Source organism: Myotis yumanensis, unplaced genomic scaffold, assembly GCF_028538775.1.
Source record: "Myotis yumanensis isolate MYYU_CA2020_CCGP unplaced genomic scaffold, mMyoYum1.0.hap1 SCAF_31, whole genome shotgun sequence".
NCBI classification, from domain to species: domain Eukaryota; kingdom Metazoa; phylum Chordata; class Mammalia; order Chiroptera; family Vespertilionidae; genus Myotis; species Myotis yumanensis.
Genome location: NW_027223782.1, coordinates 717534 through 739324, shown reverse-complemented (window position 1 = coordinate 739324; position 21791 = coordinate 717534).

Below are 21791 nucleotides of genomic sequence, written 5' to 3'. Positions count from 1 at the left end.
ACATTTGTGGTTGTTTTTTTAAAAAATATATCTTTATTGATTTCAGAGAGGAAGGGAGATGGAGAGAGCACTAGAACATCCACGATGAGAGAGAGAGAGAATCACCAGAAAGCTTCCTCCTGCACACCCCACACTGGGGATCTAGCCCGCAACCCAGGCATGTGCCCTTAACTGGAACCGAATCCAGGACGCTTCACAGTCCACAGGCTGATGCTCTATCCACTGAGCCAAACTGGCTAGGGCCGTTTTTTTGTTTTGTTATTTAAACAGAGAGTGAAAGGGAGAGGGAGGGGGCAGGGAGAGGGGAGAGAGAGAGAGAGAGAGAGAGAGAGAGAGAATTGTTTTTCCACTTGTTTATTCATTCGTCCCTAGCTTTTTAAAAAAATATACAACAGTAGCAATGAGGGAATTTGTGGTCTCTACCCTGGGACCCTGGGCTGTGCCCTGAGGGCACTGGGAAAAAGGATAGTGACTAGTTACCGGGACATTCACTACTCCAAAGACATGTGATCCTAGACTCTAGGACCTAGAGGCTTAGAAAGACAATAGGCTCAGATGCCAGGAAGTTCAAAGGTGATCTCTTTCAGCCTAGGGCTGAAAGGGCGAAGGCTACGCCCTCCACCTTCCCCCAGGGTAAGGGCTACGTCCTCCATCTTACCTTGGCCACGTGTTGGGCAAGGAGCTTCTTCACGGAAGTCTAAGACTCTGCTAGCCACACCCAGGAACGGGACATCGACTTGTGCCTGGCCAATCAAAGCACAGTCCTTTCTCCTCCCTTACTCCAACCGCCCCCTATATAACCGGTCTCTGTGAGGGGTTCGGTCTCTCTTGGCCACTTGGCTAGCCGATGTGTCAGTGGGTCTGGTGGATGGAGAGCTCAAGCTAGCTTGAATACAGATTCTTATGCTTTTACATCGAATTGGCTCCCTGATGTGGTTTCTTGGGAATCTTGTAATCTGGGCACAACATTTGGGGGCTCGCCCGGGGTTCCCAAGACCATGTAGGGACTCCCCCAATTCGTAGAATCTGCATGGCCGCGGTAAGTGTCTGTGTATTATGTTTGTCTGATCTGTGTGCTTTATCTGTTCTGTGTGAGCTCACTTCTGAAATCTGTATTCGCCCACATTGACCGTGGATGCACATGGGGGTCAAAGGGCGGGAGGAGTCGAGGGACGCCTCGATCCTCCATCTGTATCTGTAGGGGTGTAATTTTGCTTCCGAAAAGTCGGGATGTCTGTAGAAACCCCAATCTGAGACGAGGTGGGCAGTTCCTGCCGGTTTGGCGTAAGCCATCGTCTGTCTCTTCCATGGAAGTGGAAGGCTGTTCTTTGGGGCCCTGTTTGTCTGTCTGTGTTTTTGTTTTCTGTGGACTTAGTGGACGGATGTTATGGGACGGGACGGACTCAGACTGCTCCTTTGGGTATTGTGATTGATCAGTTCAAGGAGATTGCGGGAGGCTTTAGAGCTCCCTCAGAAATTGGGAAGTTGTTAGGAATTGGATGGATTGTTTAAACTCTGAATGAATGTCTGGTGAAAGTATGTGAGTTTAAAGGCAGGGGATCACTGTGCCTAGGGCCGCAGGAAAGGAAAGATGAGCCTGGATGCGGAGGCTGAAGGCGGCTCGGCTGCGGCAGCAGCCCTGGGGGCTCGGCCTCCGGCCCGGTCGGTGGTGGGTGCTGGGAGAGACCCCGAGGCCACTGTTTTTCCCATTCGGGAGCTTCCTCGCGCTGCACGCGGCCAACGGTCGAAAGGGTTGGGGTCGCGGGGCCCGTCGCAGCGATGGGGTCCCCTTCCCTGCCCCGGTCCTGCCGGGGTTGTGGCTCGCGCCGAGGCCGAGTCCTGCGCGGGGTCTTGCCCCGGGGATGAGACGGGAGAGGCGGCGGCAGCCCAGGCAGCCCGAGCCCCGCAGCTTGGGCCTGCGCTCGGCGCCATGGGTGGCGGCGCGCCTTCGGGGGGCGGCTCTGGGGGCTCGGGCCGGGCGCGGACAAGCTCGTTCGCGGAGCCTGGCGGCGGCGGCGGCCTGCATTGGCCGGCGTTGGCCCCGGGCTTGTGGCGAGTGAGTGGAGCCAGATGGAGCGCGGGGGGGCGGGGCCGGCGCGTCGCTCACGCGAGGCGGGAGCAGCGAGGCCCCAGTCGGCATCGGGTCGGGGGAAGGTCCCCCGCGGAGCCTGAGGGCCGGACACCCGAGAGGCCGGGGGCGGCGGCAGCTCTGGATGCGAGCTGGCCTCTTCCCATGGAGATCGCCCCAGCTAGGAATATAAAAGTTTTAAAATGCATCCGGGATTTCTGTGCACGTGTAAAGGGGAAGGGCCAGTTTAAAAACGAGTGGGCTTAGTTTTGAGCTGAACCTTTTTGCTGTGTACAGAATAAAAACCCGAGACTGTTTTGACCTTAAAAAGATGGTCCTAAAGAATGTGGTCAATTTACATCTGAAAAGACCAGGAAGGCCTTTTACTGGTTTCTGTAAATTGATCTGTCCTTATTGTTTGCAGGGCTCAAATGTGGTTTTCCAGAGCCCATTGGAAGTAAAAAAAAAAAGAAGCAAGCAGTTTACTCTAATTTGCCTCATGAGACTGAATGTTTAACTTGCCAGCTAAAAGTTTAAGGTCTTTTTTTCTCTCACTGTTGGGAAGTCTGAAGCTACACCCTTTTTTGGTAGAGGGCAGGGTAGACACGCCCTTCCCCTAGCATGCAGGTGGTCCGGTTCCACCAGCAGTCATCTTTAGAAATGTTAATTTGCATTTCAATGGCTACACCTTTTGCTGACCAACCTTCCCAGAAAAGGTCAAGCGGCCAAGGGGTGGCTCCTTTGAAATCAGCTTTCTACTAGTATAACTTGTTTTTGTACTCATTGATATCTTTTAGGGATTTAAATCACCTTTTCTATCAGAGAACAGTTTAGACAGCCACAATGCTGAGCTGCGTGACTTAGCAGCCGCCACGTTGGCCGAGTTTTATGGGGCTGCAAGCGTGCTTGCTTCGCGGATTTATTTTTAAACTAATCTCTTAAATCTAGAAAACCCTGCTTTCCTTAAACTAAAGACAATTAAAGGTTATAGCCAAGTCTTTAAAAGAAACTGATAGCAGTAATCCAATTTCTAAAGTACAATTATTTCAGGTAGAAACTGGTTTCTGTAAATTGATCTGTCCTTATTGCTTAAATATATATAACTAGTGAAATTTCTATGTCTCTTAAAAATTTTGAATATATTACTAATCTGAGAAATGTTCATTATTTACATGACACCTAGAAATTAAGGCCAAGAGTTCTAACTGGAAGGCATGACTTTGGTATGAATAAATGATAGACCAATGAGCTGGGACTGGTCACTGGTGGATTGTGAGAAGGACTGGACGTGGCCTAACTTCTCCTCCCTTGGTACCCCTGAAACGTCAGAGGGTACTTCTGGCCTTGGTTTTCTTGGGTTTTGGTTTTGAATTTGTTTGTTTATTTATTTGTGATAAATGCCGTTTCTATCTGGGTAAGACATAGGTCAAGGACTTGTTCACTGAAAGAATGTAAATATAAATATTTAATATTTGTATATCTACTTGGATATAATTGTTCATATACATATGAAAGTCTGAGAAAAAAAAAAAAAGAAAGGCAGACGCTTGACTTCTTAAGGCTGAGTGCTCTGACCGATAGCAAAGCACCCTGAGCGGCCGCTGGGATCTTTCTCCAAGGGCGCTTGCTCTCTGCCAGAGGTGGAATCGGCCTGCCTAACTAGTAAACATCTCTATCTGTTTGTTTGCTGGGATTTGCTATGTGATATTCTGTGCTGGGTTGGGATTTTGGAATTCTGGAGTAAACTTAAAAGGTATTTGTACATTTGAGGATAGAGCTCACAGTTCCTCAAGGTAAAGACAATGGGCCTTGGAATCTGTAAAGACAGGCGGGGAATGGGTGGCTCTCCTATCATGTTTGGCAGGCCCCACCCCCTATCATTCCTGACTTTCTTGCTGCAAGAATTGTCTCTTTTCTTGAGAGGGCTCCAGAGGGCGCACGAGGACATTTGGCTGCGCCTCAGCCCCACCCAGGAGACTGGCCCAACCCCAACTCCTCATCAGCGCAGACCAGGAGATTGGGTCTACTATCAAAAGGCACCACCTGGAGCCTCGATGGAAAGGTCCCTACACCCAACTCCGAGGTGCTGGCGACCCCCACCGCTCTCAAGATAGACGGCGTCGCGACCTGGGTCCATCACATCCACGTCTGGTCAGCAGACCCATCCGAGATCTGGAAAAACTTCGTCATCGATCGAGAACAATGCAACCTGCTCAAGCTACGGCGTGCTCGACCTGCCTGATGCTGGTAACATTGAATAGACTTAGATAATGCCTGCGTCTTCATGGACATGGCTCCAAAAAGACAAGGACAATTCATAGGAAGGTCAAGAATAGACTTTAGTATCACATGTTTAGTAGCAGAAGATGTGGCTGCCTAAAGCGGCCATGATGCCTATATTATGCTTCATTGTATTGATGTGTTATATTGACCTTTAATTCTCTTGCAGGTTTGAATGTATGTTGGTTGTCCTGGAAGGGTACTATGTGGGGTGAACCCCAAAAAGTAAAGGGTGCCTAGCTGCCAAGAGGGCAGGTGCCCACCTGGGCAGGGAACAGTGCCCATCAGGTTTTGGTCTCTGTTGAGAGACAGCTAACAGTTGGCAGCCTGTGTACTGCTTGCAGGCCTTTGTGACCATGCCCATGTCAGGGGTAGTCTGAAAAAAGTAGAAGGTCTGAGGCATGGTTATGCATAGAAAGAAAGTGTAATGCCAACAATTAAAAGGAATTGGCAAGGAAAGTCAGAAAATCTTAGAGTAGATCAGTATGTCTTTCTTCTTATGTAATTCCTCCGAAATTTGGCAATGCTAACATGGCAATACGTTTCTTTGCATAGATTCAATAAGACCGGTTCCTAATAGTGGTTTTATTAACGGAAAACTTTGACTGGAGTATCATATTTTAAAGAGCCCTGTCTAAGCTCTAAAGACTTGAAGCCAGTAAAAATGCCACGAAGAAAGCCTGGTATCCTGCTTGGAAGCCCTGAAGATGGCTGGCGCTGGAGGGTCAGGCCCATGCCCTACCATCACTGGCGGTTGGTAAGAGTAGAAGGGGAGCAGTAGGGATGCCTCTACGTTCCTGCGGAACCCCCACACACTCTGGACTGCAACGGGTAGGAGGGCTACTGAGATGGGCCTTAAAGCCTGGAGCATGGGCTCAGGTGGAGTTGCTGCAGGTGAGGGATTCACCTAACTCAGCAGATACTGCAGGCGGGCCTGATGGCAGCTGGATGGCGTGGCTTCCTGGCCCTACGGGGCACATTAAGATTCAACCATGAGATTCCAGCAAAGGTAGTCAGTCACCATTCTTGTTGTGTTTATGCAAACATCAGGACAGTAGATAAATTAATCTTGATTTGGCTTTTTGATAGCCATGGAGGAATTTTAAGAAGAAAAATCCTATTTCAATAAAAGTTGTTAAAGCTAAAATGATTTCTTCCCCTTCCACCAGTTAAGATATGCCCAGTACGGGCCTCTAGCAACGGTGGAATGGAAGTGCAGTCCGTCTCATGACTGAGCCGGAAGTTCCAAGACAAAGGGGGGAATGAAAGGGCGAAGGCTACGCCCTCCACCTTCCCCCAGGGTAAGGGCTACGTCCTCCATCTTACCTTGGCCACGTGTTGGGCAAGGAGCTTCTTCACGGAAGTCTAAGACTCTGCTAGCCACACCCAGGAACGGGACATCGACTTGTGCCTGGCCAATCAAAGCACAGTCCTTTCTCCTCCCTTACTCCAACCCCCCCCTATATGACCGGTCTCTGTGAGGGGTTCGGTCTCTCTTGGCCACTTGGCTAGCCGATGTGTCAGTGGGTCTGGTGGATGGAGAGCTCAAGCTAGCTTGAATACAGATTCTTATGCTTTTACATCGAATTGGCTCCCTGATGTGGTTTCTTGGGAATCTTGTAATCTGGGCACAACAGGGCCTGACTGCCCACTCACTATACACTGCTTTCTACTTTAACAAGTTTTTTTTTTTTAATTCAGAACATCCTGGGTGTCACTTGAGGTGTCTGAGTTTGCAAGGCCAGGCCTTTCATTTTATCTTATTGCATTTCATTTCATTTTATTCACCGATGCGTCCCCCAATAAATTCAATTCCGAAAAAAAAAATAATAACTGAAAGGAAACAGAGAAAATGATTCTTCCGTTGTTGCCCCGTGAGTACTCGCTGCGTTTAGGTCTTCAGAGTCGTGACACCCGGCCCCTCACCCCCCCACCCCCCCACCCATTGAAGTTTTAAAGGTCCCGGGCCCCAAAAAGTGTTCTGGTTATGTCCTCTTGGTCCTCTGTCAGGCCCCACCCCACAAAAAACTTTTCCAGTCCCCCTTCCGCTGCCAGGCCGTGAGTGTGCGCACGCGCATGCACGGGGCCTTCCTGGGCAAACCCCAGGTGGTGGAGCCCCACCCCGCTGCCCCGCCGCCCGCCAGGGGCCCGGGCCGACACGGTCCCACTGGAGAGGTGGGCACAGGGAGGAGATCGGCCACCCTTGCCCCCTGCCCCCCTCTTCCCCCCAAACACACACACAGCGGGCAGCGGGGCTTCCTCTTGGGCCCCGCTGGCCTGGCCCACGGCCCTGGAGTCTACCCACTGAAGTTCTTGCTGGTGTTCGCGCGCCACCTGGCGGCCGTTTTTATATGGTCTTTTCCTTGCTGCGGGGTGGCTGCCTGGCTAGGCCCTGGAATTCAGTTCATTCTGGAAACCTCTTGCTACTCGGGTGCCACTGTGTGTGAGTGTGAGTGTGAGTGTGTGAGTGTGAGTGTGAGTGTGTGTGTGGTGGTGGTGGGGGGGGGGGGGGGTGGAGGGGAAGGGGAGAGGGAGGGACCCCGAGAGAAACTCCCCTGTCTTCCTGTTTCTTAAAGGAAGGGCGCTAGTCAGAGCCACTACAGATCCTTTGTGTTTTCTGGTCAATGGACTGGCCTGGCCCACATGCCCCTATGTCCTGTCCTGCCAGACTTTCTTGCAGAAATACCTCCACCCGAAGAGTTCTTCACCTTTGTTTTAAAAAAGAGAAAGAAAGAAAGAAAGTAAGAAAGGAAATGATATCAACAAAGGAGGAAACGGACCCCAGGCCCTCCCCATAGGCCCTCCCCATCCCCTGCAAGCCCCCAGCCAACAAACAGAACTCCAGCTGCTCTCCTCCTACCGCATGCCCTTACCAGAGTCTCTCACTGTCTTAGAAATACGTTGGGGACCCGCTCAGCGAATGACTCCCGTCCGTCCGTCCCCCGCCCCCCTCCCCTCCCCTCCACCCGCCCGCCTCTGGCACAATTCGGTGCCTGGAACCAAGCCGATCTTCTCCTTTCCTTCCTGAAGTGACTGTGCCGCCACCGCGGCCGCTCAGGCGAGCCAGAGACAATATTCCAAAGTGGCCAGATGGCAAAAAATACTCCAACTGGACATAAAGATTAAGGGGGGTGGGTGGGTGGAGAGACGACGAGCGCACACGGGGACTCGTTTTTGCACTTTAGGCAGGTAGCCAGCTGAGAGGCAGAGGAATCTGTAGGAACGGGCCTCCCTCATCTCTCCTTTCGCCTCCCGGCCTACTAAGTGGCTTGCCCACAATCGCCCCTCTCCTTTCAACCCAGTCTGAAAAAGCGTGGATGCGGCTCTTCCACGGTCTCCTTAGGAGCGCTCCCCTTGTCACATCAGACACTTGAGGGAAAGAAAACGTTGCCCTCATGTCCCCCCCGCCCCCCCTGTGTGTCAGGTGAATTTTTCAGGGCCACCTCCTCCACAAACCCTAAGAAGGTGGAGGTAAGATTTTGGCCTCGGTGACATTTTCCTCTCTGGCATCTTAGAACGCTACCAGTGACTTCCAAGTGTTTTCAAACACTTTTGCACCGTTTCCTACCCTTTGTCAGTGTACTGACTGCACTTTAGCAGTGATTCCCAAGTTTTGCCACATGCTGTTCTCCACAATTTCTGATGTTGATCAGTGATTTCAAAGTGCTTTCAAACACTTTCATATAGTTTCCAGCCTTTTAGAAGTGAATCCCAAGTGGTGTCAAATACTGTTCTACAGTGTATTGCTCTTTAGCAGTGATTCCCAAGTGTTGTCAAACACTGCTCTACACTGATTCCTGATGTTTTTTTAAAATGTATTTCTTTATTGATTTTAGAGAGGAAGGGAGAGGTAGAGAGACTGAAACATCCATAATGAGAGAGGAACATGGATCGGCTGCCTCTTGCACGCCCCCTACTGGGGATTGAGCCTGCAACCCGAGCATGTCCTCTTGGCCAGAATGGAATCTGAGACCCTTCAGTCCGCAGGCTGATGCTCTATCCGCTGAGACAAACCGGCTAGGGCTTGATGTGTTCTTTAAAATATATATTTTTTATTGATTTCAGAGAGGAAGGGAGAGGGAGAGATTGAAACAGCCACAATAAGAGAGGATCATGGATCGGCTGCCTCCTATACACTTCGTACTGGGGATCTAGCCTGCAACCCAGGCATGTGCCTTTGGCCAGAATCGAACCTGGGGCCCATCAGTCCGCAGGCTGACGCTCTATCCACTGAGCCAAGCAAGCTAGGGCATGTACATTCTTCGTGTAATAAAGCAACTTAGTGTGTGACAAAAAAATGTCTTAGCACAGAGAGAATGCTCTACCTGCCCTAAGAAGTCAGCTAGGACAATTTGTAAATCTATGGAAGTGGAAACTGCTTTCTCAAATTGAGTCTTGTTTAGTGGGAGGCGAATGACTTAAGGATCATGTCCTGTGAGTTTAGCACATTGCTGCCTCCCATCTAGGATTAAAGAGCAAATTAAAGGTAGATAAGGCGATAATATTTTGGAGGGAGAATGGGAGCAAAACGACCATTCAGTGAACCTCATTTCAGGAATTAGTTCCCTATAACTCCTGTAGGGGAATGTCTCGTGGGAAATAGAAAATAATTGAAGAGAATGCTGGGGAGAAATTCTATTTAAATATCGTGTATTGAGAGCATTCCCAACCAGGCGGAGTTCTCCTATTCCTTCAGCAGAGAGCTGTCTTGGGGAATTCAAAGCTGGATTCCCTTTTAATATGCTAAACAGGTTTTGTAAATTTGCTGTGGGAATGCTTAAAACCAGTCTTATCCAATTTATATCCCCCAGAAATTTTTGAAAATCATTTAGAGTGTTTATTTCCCTATTATCAAAGATAACATTTTGGGGTCTGATGGTTCTTTCAGTTAAGATATACCCCAGATATTTCCATGGTTTTGTCACATCTGTACCTTTTCAGGGGCTATTAAAAGGCCTCTTAAGGCCGTTTTTTTTTGTACTGAAGAGTACAAACAATATAACAGGTTCCTATCAGGGGCTGCAAGTACAATGTCCTCCACACAACGGATAATTTTTCCAGAAGGGAACTGTTGCCCAGTTGGCGTAAGCGTCTGATATACATGATACTGACACATAGTTGGGCTATTTTGCATTCCCTGTAGGAGGACTTTCCGGTGGTATCTCTGAGCAGGTTCCTCATTGTTAATTGAGGGGAGAGTGAATGCAAATTTCTCCCAATCTCGGTAGCCAAAGGAATGGTATAGGAACAATCTTTTAAATCTATTATAATAATGGGCCATTCTTGTGGGTTCATGGCTGAGGAGGGATGTCCAGGCTGGAGAGCCCTCATGGGTTGAATATTAGAATTAATGTCTCTTAAATCATGTAAAAGCCTCCACTTTTTATAATTTTGGGGAATTACAAAAATAGGAGAATTCAAGGGGCTATTAGAAGGTTCTTTGTGCCTAAATTTTAACTGTTCTTTCATGAGTAGATGTGCCTGTTGTAATTTTCTCCCTTTAAAGGCCACTGTTCTACCCAAATAGGGGTTTAGCTTAACCAAGTAAAGGGTAGGGGAGATATAACAACGGTGGTCATTTCTAAAAAGGTGTCTGTAATGTTAGCCCCTACTTCAAAAGGAGATCTCGTCTCCACAAATTCACTGGAATTTGTAAGATTAGGGGTTATATGTAGCCAATTTGCCCAACTGGCCCTTTACAGCATAACAGGCTGAGAACTTTGTAATGTCTGGAAAACTTCCCCTATTGCCACTATCCTTTGATCTTGTTTTACTGTGGGGCATGAGGAGGGCAAATCAAGATGCCTAAGGATAGATCCATCAATCTGGTGAACTTTTCCCCCTTGGATTTCTATAGTGAGGAGGGGCCTTTCCCTGGTTACTAGGCGATTCCAATAAACCCCTTGCTCTTCAGTACTGCCAAACTCTCCTTGGTTTCTCTCCTTTCCTAAAGCATTTGGGACCCAGCATGGTAGTAACCACAGCTGTGCGATCTTCATTTGCACAGGGAAAATATGCAACTGGATTTATCCCTGGTAATCACTATCAATCACTAGGTACTACTGTGACCCCTTTTAAGTTAAGGTTATAAAATCCCAAAATGATGCCTACTGTGCCTGGTGGCAGTGGACCCCAAATTCTCATAGGGACCCTTTTAGGTTCATCACCTTCCTTGAGAATTAGTTCTGTTTTGGTAAGTCCAACCCTGGGCTCGCAGCAGTAGCTGCTCAGAGGGAGCAGACAGTGGATTTTCTGTCTGCCTCACAAAGGCCGGTCAGTTGTGTCCTGTTTTTTTGTGAGGCCTGGGACTGGCCCCGCTGGGAGCTTCCCTGCAGTGGTGGTAATGAATTGCCATATTTGTCAAATTTAGATTTACATTGATTGGCCCAATGTTGCCCCTTATGGCAGCAGGCACAGAAAGATGGGGCCAAGATATCTCAGCCCAGGAGGCTGGCATTTTAGTCCTCCAATCCTTTTTAAAATGCCCCCACTTTTTTTTCTACATTGGTAACATTTGGAACCTTTCTTGCCCTTATTCACAGCTTGAAGGGCTATGGCCAGCATCTGAGTCAGGTGAGTTTCTGTTCCTACTAGCCACAAGCTCTGATACATTCCCCCACCCGTGGTGGCCTTTCCCCTGATGGGCTGTATAGCTTTTTGACAATCAACATTGGCATTCTCATATGCCAGTTGTAGCAAGAGAATATCCGCAACCTGGCTATGACTGATCTGCTGGCAAATGGATTAAGGCGATTTACAAAATCAACATAAGATCCCTGGGATCCCTGGTGTACATTAACAAAAGAGCCTTGCTGGGATCCGCCTTCTAGAATGCGCTCCCAAGTCCATTGTGCACAGAGAGAGGTTTGGGTAAACACTTGAGGGTGCAGGTCTACTTGCTGTTGTACATTAACATGGTCCCCATCCCTGGAGCATTGGGGCCATAATGTGACCAGCACCTGCTAAGTTATTTTGGTTAGCCTGCTGCTCCCAGACCTCATCATATTGTGCTCTCCATAATAGATATTGACTGACAACCAGAGTTGTTTTGGCCCAAATCTGCCAGTCCCAAGGTGTCCTGTGATAATTTTCAGAAACAGCATTAAGGAGTCCTTTTGTAAATGGACTGTTGTCCTCATTTTCTCTAACACTTTTCCTTATTTCTTTTAAGGTGTTAAAAGAGAGCAGCTCATAAACTCTATTACCTTGTTGATTTTTCATAATTAGGCAAGCCAAAAGCTCGCCTTCTAACATGGCTTGCCTGACACAGGACCCCATAACTAAGGATCTAGTTCAGTGGTCGGCAAACTCATTAGTCAACAGAACTAAATATCAACAGAACAACGATTGAAATTTCTTTTGAGAGCCAAATTTTTTAAACTTAAACTATATAGGTAGGTACATTGTTATTAACTTAATTAGGGTACTCCTAAGGTTTAGGAAGAGCCACACTCAAGGGGCCAAAGAGCCACATGTGGCTCGCGAGCCGCAGTTTGCCAACCATGGATCTAGTTGATGAGCATTCCCACACCAGAGGTGGAGGATCGGGAAATATTTCCTCCAGCGGTAGGGCTTTAGTATTACAAGCTCTACAGGTTCTGCTTCAAGGAAGGGGGGGGAGTAGTAAATTCTCCTGTAGCTCGGTAGGCTTTTGATCTTCAATATGAAATGGGCACAGTGCAGCTCAAATAAAGAGCCCACATAGTTAATGATGATAAGGGCACTCATTTTCTATGGGCTTGATTTCTCTTTAAATTCCTGCCCACTTGTTCCCAGAGATTAAGGTCTAGTGTTCCAGCATCGGGGAACCAAGGATTATAAATTATAACAATCTATAATAATAAAAAGGTAATATGCTAATTAGACCGGACAACCAAACAACCTTCCGGAGGTCATTCCAGACATCTTTCCTGATGAAGCTGCAGCAGTGGGGACTGAGGCAGAGGCAGGTAGGGGCGATCAGGCAGGCAGGCAAGGAGTTAGGGGTGATGAGCCAGGCAAACAGAGTGGTTAGGGGCAATCAGGCAGCCAGGCATAGTGGTTAGGAGTGATGAGACAGGCAGGTGAGTGGTTAGGGGTGATGAGGCAGGCAGGCAGAGTGGTTAGGAGAGATCAGGCATGCATGCAGGCAGGCAAGCAGTTAAAAGGCAGCGGTCCCAGATTGCAAGAGGGTTCAGGCTGGGCTGAGGGACACCCTCCCCCCAGAACGAATTTCATGCACCGGGCCTCTAGTTTTTAATAAGCCTGTTGTTGTTCTTCTGTAACAGAGGGACCACATGCTTTTAATAACTGTTTCAACATTGTGATATATTGCTGCTGTTCTGTGGACAGCTTTTGTCCCATTATGAAACCTTAGCTGAGAAAGAATTCCCTCGAACTTAGAAATCCCAAGTGGGCTCCAATGACTTACTGCACAGTTACTTTCGTTTTTGAGGGTTCTGTTGTGTTTTGTTGTGTTCCTTGGTCCTCACATGGAGCACCACTTGCCAGGGCTGACCAGCAGACCCTAAGCGACAGATAAATAAATTACTCAGACACTCGTTTCTGTGAAAGCGAGGCTAAAGAACTGCTTGGCTATAGGCACCAAGAAGCCCTGTTCATCTGCCTCCGTAGGCTTTTATTGTAACAACAGTTTGAACTAAAATTAACCTCTAGATACAATCAGCAGGGAATGTATCATTGAGAAAACAGATGCTTCTACAAGGTCGGGTCTAAAGGACTAAACAGAAAGATTACAGCAAAATACCCAGGGGCTCAGACTTATTTGGAAAAGTCAAGACAGGGGCTGCCGCCTTCAACAAGGTCCCCCTAAAAGGCCCCCGACCTTTTGGAGAATCCTCTTTACAGATTTCCAACCAAGTCCCGTGCTTCCCTCCATTCCCCCACATACATCCATCCTCACATTCCTTCACAAGGATCCTGGATCATCTAGATCCTCCACCAATGCACATAATCCTTCACAAACATTTCCATTCCACACTCTATATTCCCTGTCAGTCATCAGAGTCTTCCCAAATTCCTCACCTTGCTACATCCTGGGGTTCTATGAACTGACCCTGTGCTTAATCCATCCCTGGAGCCTGAGATGGGACCTCCCAAGTGACACCAGATGCCTGTAAGAGAAGGTGAAGAAGGGGCTCACCTGGGGGTGGGGGAGAAGAATATATTGTTCTCTACATCGCTGCTCTGGAGATTTCCTATTCACTTTCCAATTGGCTGGACCGACTCAGAGAGAAAACTACAGATAACACAAGCACAGAAACACACAGGTACAGAACACCCCCAGCCTCTGCTGGGCACTCAGGTGCCAGGCTTATGTCCAGGCTACAGGCTCACACAGGCCGACACAGTAGACATGGGCAATACCTTGAAGGGGAACACACACACACACACACACAGAACAAACAATTGGGGCCACCCAGACAGTGCCACAGGATACACACAATGGACATTCCTCCATATGATGGCAGGAAATCCTATCATCAATCCTGTCCCAATAAACAACCTCTCTGCCCCATCAACCTCACATCCCATAGTATATTGTCCCTCAGAGTCCAGGGTCTATCACCTTACTTCAGCAGTAGGGGTCTTCTCTGCACTGGCCAAACTTAAGGATGGGGACACCACCTGCATTACAGCCTTCCACCCAATGTGTTATGTTGAGACCAAGTCTCAACTTCTGGAAATGCTTATATTGCAGAATGTTCTTGCCATTGAAAAAAAAACATAGCACTGTTATCCGGAGAATCCATGGTATCTCCAGGACTGGCTGGAAAATTACACAGAAATGTAAAAGTACAGAGATTCAAACAATGCCTGTGGGGCCCATGGGTATGTGTGGGCTGGTTGAAGGTGGGTGAACTGATTTCAGGGCCTCAAGTATCAGGGGCTGCTCCTGAATACCTGGGAGAATTCTGGGCTCCTCAACCACTCAAATACAAAACACCTCAGTCTCAACTCCTGGCTGAATGGGGCAGAGACTACAAGGGGCATGTTCAGGCCCAGAGCTTTTTCCAGGCCCTTAGGTTTTAGTCTTAGGGAGCACAGGTATCATGATTCCCTGTGGGTGATTGTGCAACTCAGCCCATTCCTCACCCTCCTCACTGACAGCAGGGGACCCTCCCCTACTATTCTCTCCTTCACTGTGTGTTCTGCCCGCATGAGAACCCTGCTGGCTGCTTCACCACAGCGTCCCTGGTCTGTGATGGTGTTCACATGTGTTGACTCATCTGGTAAAAACAAACAAACAAACAAACAAACAAAAAAAACCAAAAAGACCCCCCACACATATATATTGATTAGAGAGAGAGAGAGAGAATAATGGGGAAACTTCCATTTGTTGTTTCATTAATTTTATACACTCATCGTTTGATTCTTGCATGGGACCTGAGGGGGGAATGGAACCTGCAACCTTGGCATTATTGAGATGATCATTTAATCAATTGAGCTCTCTGGCCATGGCCAAATTTACCAGGGGTTTTAAATAAAATAAGTCACTAATGTATCTGAGAATAGATAGATATTAGAACTACCATGATGGCAGATAATGATAGAAGGCTGGGGTAAGATTCTTAAAATTTCATAACTGTTTTGTTTATATGAATACTAGAGGTCTGGTGCAAGAAATTCATTCATGGGTAGGGTCCGGCCAATGATCAGCACTGATCAGGTCTTCGGCCTGTCTCCCGGGGACTTTATTTATTCTGTGCTTCCCCCTGGTGGTCAGTACATGTCATAGTGAGCAATCAAACTCCTGGTCTTAGGGTCAAACTCCCAAGGGGGCATTTTGCATATTAGACTTTTATATATATACTAGAGGCCCGGTGCACAAAAATTTGTGCACTCAGGGGGAGGGAGGGTCCCTCAGCCCATCCTCTGCCCTCTCGCAGTCTGGGACCTCTCGGGAGATAACGACCTGCTGGCTTAGGCCTGCTCTCGGGTGGCAGAGGGCAGGCCCAATCCCTAGGTGCAGACCCATGTTGGGCTCAGAGCAAGGCGGATCGGGAGGTTGCGATGCCACCCTCAGTCACGCACAGGGTAGGGCTGATTGGCGGTTTGGGGCACCACCCCCTGTCACAGTCAAGGCAGGGTCGATGGGGAGGTTTTGGTGCCACCCCCTGTCACACACAGCAGGGCCAATCAGGGGGTTGAGGAGCTCCCCCCTGTCACTCACAGAGTAGGGCCCATAGGGGAGTTGGGGCACCACTCCCTGTCACACACAGAGCAGGGCTGATCAGGGGGTTGGGGCGCCACACCCTGTCACAGTCAGGTCAGGGTCGATGGGGAGGTTATGGCTCTACCAGGTCACACACAGAGCAGGGCCCGTGGGGGGCGGTTGGGGCACCACCTCCTATCACCCACAGAGCAGGGTCGATCAGAGGGTTGGGGCGCCGCCACTGTCACACTCAGGGCAGGGCTGATGGGGAGGCTATGGCTCTACCCCGTCACACACAGAGCAGGGCCCCTGCGGGGGCGGGGGGGGTAGTGGGGGAGGGCTGAGGTGCTGCACCCTGTCACACACAGAGAAGGGCCGATCAGAGGGTTGGGGCGCCGCACCCTGTCACACACAGAGCAGGGCCGATCAGGGGGTTGGGGCTCCACACCCTGTCACACACAGAGCCGCAGGGCGATCAGGGGGTTGGGGATCTCCCCCTATGAGGCACAGACAGGGCTGATCAGGGGGTTGGGGCGCCTTCCCCTGTCACAAACAGAGCAGGGCCGATAGTGATGTTGTGACCCCGCCCCCTGTCACACACAGAGCCACAGTGCAATCAGGGGGTTTGGGAGCTGCCCCCGTCATGCTGATCCCAGTGCTGGGAGGCTTCGCGGTTCCACTGATCCCGGTGTTGGGAGGCATATTACCCTTTTACTATATAGGATAGAGGGCTGGTGCACAGGTGGGGCCAGCTGGTTTGCCCTGAAGGGTGTCCTGGATCAGGGTGGGGGGTCCCGCTTGGGTGCCTGTCCAGCCTGGGTGAGGGGATGATGGCTGTTTGCAGCTGGTCACACACCCTTCAGGGTGGGGGTTTCCACTCGGGTGCTTGGCCAGCCTGGATGAGGGGATGATGGCTGTTTGCAGCTGGTCACACACCCTTCAGGGTCGGGGTTTCCACTCGGGTGCTTGGCCAGCCTGGATGAGGGGATGATGGCTGTTTGCAGCTGGTCACACACCCTTAAGGGTGGGGGTCCCCACTGGGGTGCCTGGCCAGTCTGGGTGAAGGGCAAAGGGCTGTTTTCAGGCTGGCAGGTGACTGAAGCTCCCAATGTGTCCTTTTTTTCTTTTTTTTAAATTCTGGGCCAGCTTTAGCTCTTAGACTTGGCTCCAGGTCTTAGGCCTCAGCTTCTGAAAGGAGGTATCTGGTTTGTTTGGGTTTTATAATCGAAACACTGTTTCAACTCCTGCTCTGAGATCCTGGCTGGCTGAAAGCAGGTTTCTGGGGTTTTGTTTAGCTTCTATATTTGTAACAATGTTTCAAACTGCAAGCTCAGAGGCTGGCAGCCGCAGGCGGGGAATGTTGAAGTCCTCCGTCACAGAAGCAAGCAAGCCTCCTGTTAGCTTCAAGCTGCCTGGCTGCCAGCCACAATTTTGGCTGGCAGTTAATTTGCATATCACCCTGATTAACCAATGGGAAGGGTAGCGGAGTGACACCAATTTGCATGTTTCTCTTTTATTAGTGTAGACTAGAGGCCCGGTGCAGGAAATCATGCACAGGTGGGGTCAAGCTTCCAGGAGAGGGGATGTGGGAGATTGGCCACTGGCCCTGTCCCTGATTGGGGATGGGCCGGTCAGGTGAGTGTGGAACAGAGTGCTGATCAGGGGGAAGGACAGCTGAGGGGGAGCCTCAGGAGGTTGGCCAGCTGGCCTCGCCCCCATAGGGTCAGTTGGTCAGCCACAGTGCATGTCAGCAACTGGTCATTCTGTTCATTCCAGTAGTTCTGGTCACTTGGCTTTTATATATATAGGCAGATATTTGAAATAAGCTATTATGCCTTGACCAGTTTGGCTCAGTGGATAGAGCATTGGCCTGCAGACTGAAGGGTCCCAGGTTCGATTCCAGTGAAGGGCATGTAGCTTGGTTGCAGGCACATCCCCAGTAGGGTATGTGTAGGAGGCAGCTGTTCGATGTTTCTAACTCTCTATCCCTCTCTCTCCTCTCTGCAAAAAATCAATAAAATATATATATATATGTGTATATATATATAAAAGAAATAAGCTATTACAAAGGCAGATTATGTCATTGCAGCAGTAATTTCATGTACCAATTAGGAAGCACTGAAAAGGGGAGGAGGATTTAGTTTCAGGTAGGCAGGCATATATGGAAACATAAAAGTGCTTGTTAAAAAGTGTGTTTTAGTCCAGCCAATATTACTCAGTGGATAAGTACAACCTATTAACCAAGAAGTCATGGTTAGATTCTGGTCAGGGCACAAGCCATGATTGCAGGCTTGATAAACAGTGTGGGGCATGCAGGAGTCAGCTGATCAATGGTTCTCTCTCTTCTTTGATGTTTCTCTCTCTCTCCCTTCTCTGAATCAATAAAAACATTTTTAATATATATGTTGTTAAAATGTATGCTTTAAATTAATTACAATTATATCAAACTTTTAAAAATGTTCAACACTTGCCACTTGCCAATAATTCAGATGTTTTATTATAAACTAGAGGCCAGGTGCAGGACATTTGTGCACCCGGGTGGGTGGGGTGTCCTTCAGATTGGCCTGCACTCTTTCACATTCGGGCATCCTTAGTGTTGCTGTGGAGGCAGGAGGGGCTCCCGCTACCACCATTGCACTTGCCAGCCTTCAGCCTGGCTTCTGGCTGAGTAGCGCTCCCCCTGTGGGAGTGCACTGACCACCAGGAGGCAGCATTGAGCTTCTGTCCCCTGGTGGTCAGTGTGCATCATAACAACCAGTTGTTCCGCGGTTTGGTCGATTTGCAGTTTACCCTTTTATTATATAGGATTTTCTTGAGCTCATTCACTGCTACTTTATCAGTATGTTGAAAATAAAATATAACGATGTACTACTATAATATCTTATCATGTCCATGTCCAATGCCATTGTTCTGGCAGTTTGAACCTGGTGATGATGAAAGTACTTAACCAGGGAAACTGACAAATACTACAAATCTAGACTTCACTTAAAGTATTACTAAATGCTTGGACTTAAATAATACTGGTGGGGAATGTTAACAATGCAGATTAAACTTATTAGTGTAGGTTATAAGTGGCTATAAATTGTCCATAGGATAAAAGTTGAGAAAAACAATTTTCTTTCTAAAATTGAAAACCAATGGTTCCATATGGCAAAGAAGTCACTTGAGTAATTGAGGAAGGAGAGAAACTCAAACACATGTCTTACATGCCGCACTGTCCTCCTATTGGTAAGAAAATAAATTAAATTAAAAAATAGGCAAAAGTTCCTGAGCAGACATTTTAGCAAAGGAGTTAAAGACGGTGTAAATTAAAGCAAGAAGAAATGCTCATCATCAAAAATACTTAGGGAAATGTTATCAAAACAAAAACAAGTTAATAGTATACTCATTTCCTGGCCTACTATTTAAAAAAAATAACCGTCATATGTGCTGCCAGGGTAATGTTAAACCTGGAATTTTTATTACTGTGGGTGGGTAGGAAGGCAAAGGGAATGACCATTTTAGATCACAGATCTGCATATCTTAAAATGTAACACGTTCACCGACACTGCAACAGTTAAATAAATAAAACATACACCTGTAGGAAGAACTGAATGCAATATTCCCAGCAGTTTTATTTATAAAACCCCAAACGTGGAAATAACTGTTACCATATACCAATCAATGGATTAAGTGGTTATCCATAGAATACAACATTATTAGCAATAAAAATTAAATTTAACTATTTACATAAACATTACTGTTGAATCTAAAAATACCTGTGTAGCATAAAGGAAGCCAGTGTTTGTTAAAAAATTATACACCTTATAGTGCCTTTAAAATTATGGAAAATATGAACTTATCTATTGTAAGAGGAGGTAAATCAATGGCTATACGGAGAACTGGAGAATCCGAAAGATTATAAAAGGGCAAGAGGTGAATACAGGGTGTGCAAAAGTAGGTTTATAGTTGTTAGTATTGAAAATAATACAACAGTTAATAAATAATAATAAAAGTATAAAGTCTCCATGGCTACTCTTTCTTATTTTTTTTGGTCATGATCACGTTCACTGAAAGGTCATTGGTTTAATTCCAGATCAGGTCACATGTGCGCCTGGGTCTACAGTAGTGGGCATGAAGGAGGCAGAAGATTGATGTGTCTCTCCCTCTGCATCTTCTCTCTAAAAATCAATAAAAATAAAAATAAAAACATATAAAACTAGAGGCCCAGTGCACGAAATTTCTGACCAGGTAGGATCCCAAGGCCTAGCTGGCAATGAGGGCTGATCGGGGCCTTCCTTTCCTAGCTGCTGGTTGCTGGCCAGGGCCTTCCTTCATTCTGTGCCGCCCCCTGGAGGTCAGTGCCCATCATAGCAAGAGATCAAACTCCTGGTCTCCCGTTCAAACTCCCAAGGGGACACTTTGCATATTAGCCTTTTATATAAATAGTTATTTAAAATAAGAAAATAAATTCTGTGTTTTGCATACTCACAACCATAAGCATACTTTTGCCCCACCATGGGTACGGGTAACAGAGAAGCATATTTTACATGTGATGGTTTCTGAGCTTTATCCATACGTTCAACCTCACCAAATAGTGCACATTAGAAAAGTGCTTTTTGTTGCATGTCAGTTAAACATATACCTAAGTAAAGCCTTAAAATGTGGTTCCAAATAAAAACACAGATATCCCTCTGTTGTTAGAAAATTAAATGGAAACTCTATACAGACATCACCATCTCTCTCCTCATTTCCTGAGAGAATCATTGTTGCCTCAGTGGCAGCAAATATTGTCAAGAAGTGAAGACTACTGCCATCATAATGATCAGGAATGCTGAATTGTCAAAAACACATAATTTGGGACTAATCATACGATGATCCTTCCTCTAGCCTTGAGTTCTTGTTGTGATAACCTTGAGGTGCACACCATAGAGTAGTGATCTCAACCTTCCTAATGCTGCAACTCTTTAATACAGTTGCTCATGTTGCGGTGACTCCCAACCATAAAATTATTTTTGTTGCTACTTCATAACTGTAATTTTGCTACTGTTATGAATCATAATGTAATTATCTGATATGCAGGATGTATTTAGGCAACCCCTATGAAAGGGTCGTTTGACCCCCAAAGGGGTCACGAACCACAGGTTGAGAACCGCTGCCATCAAGGGATTTAAGGGAATCCCCAAGACCATGAGATTCTTTTCACAACCAATCACTTCAGCTACACAAAGAACAAACAAGCTTCAAAACTGGGTCATTTGTGGATAATGTTCAGAAGAGGCAATTTTCATCCAATATTCTGCCGTCTCTTCAACTCACTATGAAAACAGTGTTTGTCCCAGTATTACTTGCACTTCACAGTGCTACAACAAATGAAACCAGCCTAAGAAATTTCACACATCATGGCACAGGGCTCTTTTGCAGTATTTAAGACATACTGTGAACAGAGAATATAATTCATATTGTTCACAGAGCACAACAAAGGACTCTTCTTCTGGGTGATCTTTGACCTCACCAATAATACAGGCACCAGGCTAAAAAATTAGAATCAAATACTCATGCAGATTTTCGTTAAAGGACTTGGTTAGCAATAGAAAATATGCCAATATTGTACAAAGAGTGATTTCTTGCCATTATTATGTGCCTTCCAAAACTCAGAATGTTTGGGACCCCACCATATCTGTTCCCCTATGCATGGGACAGATCACAAATATCCTTTCAAATCATCCCATGCAGTGAATATAACCCACAAAATTAAAGGTAAAAAAGAAAAAAAACACCTTTACTAAAAGATTATAAACCAGAACAGAGGACAGCAAGCAGTTTGTAGGTTGGTGAATTAGAACCTAAAATTCCTCAGAGGATAATGTTAGAACAATGATAGAAGCACAAAAAAGGACTCCTCTTCTGAGGGACCACTGACCTCACCAACATTAGAGGCACCAGGCTGCAAATTAGAACCATAAAGTTATGCAAACTTTCTTTCATTGCCTTGGTCAAAGATATAATATAAGCCAATATTGGACAGAGTGATTTTTCTGACATTATTATACACTTTCCAAAGAACAGAAAGTTTGGGACTCCACCATATCTGTGATGATTGATCACAACATTTGTATCAAATCATCCAGAGTGAAATTTCTTTAAAAAATTAAAGCTACAAAAGAAAAAACATCTTTACTAAATATCATTAACCAGAATCAGAGGACAGTAAGCAATTTTCAGGTTGTTGAATTATAAAGTAAAAAAATTCATAAAAGCATAATGTGAGACCCACAATGTCCCTGAATGTGGTAGCACTCCTTAGCT